Raw genomic sequence first — 3,801 nt, 5'->3', positions numbered from 1 at the left:
TACATTAATTTCACATTTCCACAAACTTCAAAGTGTTTCCTTTCAAATGGTATCAATAATATGCATTTCCTTGCTTCAGGTCCTGAGCTACAGGCAGTTAGATTTGGGTATGTCATTTTAGGTTGAAAATTGAAAAAAAGGGTCCGATCCTTAAGAGGTTAATAAACTTTCCAAAAGGATAATAGCACCAGACAAGATCATGCAAGTTAAGCTCATCTCAAGTCTCGGCGCTCCAAAAACCTGTAATAAATCTAATGATATCACTGTCATAAATCTATATTACTATCAGTACGGCGTAGTCTCCTAACACAAATGAGGTTGGACCCGCAGAACCCTGTTTCCATGACGCTTGAGTGCGGGCACGGGGGTTCATTCACGGCTTCAATTACAGCCGATAAATGTCAGCCAGACACTCCACTCCCCGACACGGCGCTTACGAGCAACAAGCCGGCTCTCGTAGGGGCTTCCGCCCGGGACGTGAGAGGAATAGACAGGCGCTCATCTCTTACTCACCACTCTGTGTTCATTATATATATATATAGATATAGATATAGATAGATATAGATATAGATATAGATATAGATATAGAGAGAGAGAGAGAGAGAGAGAGAGAGAGAGAGAGAGAGAGAGAGAGAGAGAGAGAGAGAGAGAGAGAGAGAGAGAGAGAGAGAGAGAGAGAGAGAGAGAGAGAGAGACAAGGGATGTGATAAAGCCTGCCATCGGGAGTGCAATGGAGCAATTACTGCTGATTGTCAATTAGTCTCCGCTGGTAATTGGTTCATGATTCAAGCGACAGACGATTAATTAAAAAGGGGAAGAAAAAAAAAATGTCTCCCTCCCCCATCAGACGTTTTCTAAGAACAGCAGGTTTGATGGTGATGGGAAGACAATCCACAGCAAGCTCCAACTTTTATACCACCCGAGGTCTGTGTTGAAATCGGGCCCTCTGTAGACGAATACAGTAACACACACAAACCTAAAACAATACAACCCTTGAAAGTTTCCTGAGATGTTTTATTATTCAATGTGACACTGTAGTAGAGTCTTATGGGGAGGCTGTACTGTCCTCTATATGGGCATTGTAAGAAATGGTAACGTTACGTCTTAAAATGCAGATGTTTAGACCGCAAAACGGACATGGGCAAGGACTGAAAGAGACCACTCGCACTACAGACTCCCATCCAGTAGAGGGCATTCTATTTTGTCCTGTAATGACAACTACAGCGTGCTGGTAAGGCAGTTGTTAGGGCAGCCCGGATGGAGCAGCGGCTTCCTGGCGAGAGGCTCGTCGGGGTCCTGATACAGGGAGATCCAGCAGGGCTTGGATGGTCTGGGCGACCCGAGACAGACCCTCACCGTCCATGATCAGCTGGCAGGGACACAGGGTGTCCTGGGGTGGGGAAGAGGGACAGAAGTCACACACTGTACATGATCGTGCACATCTGATACCACAGAGCTAAATGACTTGTTAACTTGTAGTCAAACAACCATTATGGTCACACAATCACGATAGTTGCTTAAGGAGCAAAACCACACAAGACGTCCACCATACTACTTTAATATTTGTACACTGATGGCTACATCCACTGCATGCTCCAACCAGGACCACACTACATGAAACTACATGAAGTACCCATTTCTTTATCCACCACGGAATAAGAGGAGGGAGTGGAGACCATAGTCGGGAAAGGGAGAAAAGGTACTATTGGACTCTTTCAAAGTATTTTCTTGAATTCTCCCGTCCTCTCCTCCAATCTTTCTCTACTCGTCAGTGTAAAACCAAAGGACACACACTTCTCGCTCAACTTTTGAAGAGGCCAAGGCTCTTTCTCAATCCATCTGGGCCTCGATTCCTCTCTCTTCTCCTCTTCAAATCGTATTGGAGGAAAAAGGTCCAAAGCCCCTCCCCTCAGTCCAACGCATTTTGAGAAAGAGAGGACGCGAGGAATTCGAGGAGAGACTAATTGAAAAAGAGCCGAGAGCTCAGTGGAGTTTGAGGGCCAAACGTGATTAGTTGGATAAAATCTCAGTCAGTGGGTGGAGCTTGTGACCAGTGACACGTGAACGTCAAAGAAAATGATTGTAGGGAGGTAGGTAGACGGAGGTGATTAAAACACAGGTTGCAACGCAAAGTACCTGGTTCGATCTAATAAGGAAAACGCCAATTTGTGGAGGGCTTGAGAGAGGACAAGGAATCGAGGAAAGACTTGAGAGACCTGTAACGGATCCCACCTCTACTAACCACAGTCCAAACATGCAGGATGCAAATCATTACCTCTGCTGTGCGAGCTGCTGCGTGCGCCAAAACGTACCTTCTCCACTAGAGGGCGGCACACACATTACAGTCGAAACCTGGTATCCACATAGCATAGCAGAGTTTTAAGTGCAGGGCAGAATGCAACAGAAGCTCGACATGAATAATACAGTTACAAACTTTTAGCAGCAAAAGCAGACAACTTCAGAGCAGACGATGACACCGGAAATGGTTAAATTCCTTATTTAATAATTTCATTAGAGGAAAAAAAACTAAATTTTATATAAACTCCTTTGTCTCATTTAAATACATAGGTATTATATAAATATTACAAAATACAACAGTATTTCTGTTCAGTTAACATTTTAAACTAGAATTCAGTTCTAAAACAGTGAATATGGTGGTGGTTCCACCGTTTTTCTTTTTATAAAACAAATGTTGGTTTAAACATTATCGCAAATGCAATTCCAACAACGGCTATGACTATGTGGTTATGCGCCAAAAAATGCTGTAACAGACAAAGAGAGGAAATAGACATTTCTACATATCCCTTATGGACACAGGAGTAGGAGGAGGAGTTGTAACCACCAAAATGGCCGCTCTTCCTGCCCACTTCATACAACGTGAATAAGCTCTATCAATATGCATACTATCGCTGTCCTATGAAAAGTCCTGATTACAGTATTGGGATGACACCTCAGAGTAAGACACACCTCAAATACAAGGTGAAATGTTGCCTTCTATTTACACTGTGTGTGTGTGTGTGTGTGTGTGTGTGTGTGTGTGTGCGTTACACCTCCTCAGTATTTTTGACAAGGTGCCCCGCAGAGAGAAATAGTAATGGCGTCTTTTTGTAGGCACCAACTCTGCCATGGTTCGTTGAACAAAGCCTACGGGGAAAATGTAATGGAGCTTTTGTAGGTTTTTTTTTGGGATGAACGCCGAAAATAAAAGGTCTGTGGTAAACACAGGCTTAGGAGATCTTATACGTTTTTGTCCTATGAGATCATCTTCATCAGCTAACGTCACTTATATTATCTCACGGGGAAAAAAAACATTATTATTTTCAAAAACCCTATTCTCTCCTCATTCATTTTGCCCAAAAATGGAAAGGCTAAACAAATCCAAGCTCTATTAGCTTGGACTTCTAACAGATGTTTCACAGAGGACCCAGTAAGCTATGACATATCCTTATGCTGGAGAAAGCAGTGGCCTCAACAATGCACTAAAACGCAGCTTCCCATGAGCACCCACAGCAATATTGTACACAATAGGGCTGATGGGAAATGTAGTGACTAAACTGTAAGAGCAGATCACATGACAGTTAATTCAGACTTAAGTTAATTATCAGATTGATACACAAGCTAACCATTATCTTTATCTAAATGTTTATTTGTGGTCCCATTGAATGGCTAAAAACAGTAATCTGTCTCAATCAGGAAGCGAATTCACCCAATTGATTTCTGTTAGCTTTTATCTATGAGGCCAATGCTCTCTTTCTCCAAGCACTGCAACAAACAGAGAAAAAAAAGACTTAACAATCTTTA

Source organism: Coregonus lavaretus (genome assembly GCF_964263955.1).
Source record: "Coregonus lavaretus genome assembly, chromosome: 7".
NCBI lineage: Eukaryota > Metazoa > Chordata > Actinopteri > Salmoniformes > Salmonidae > Coregonus > Coregonus lavaretus.
Note: the sequence above shows the minus strand (reverse complement) of the source record.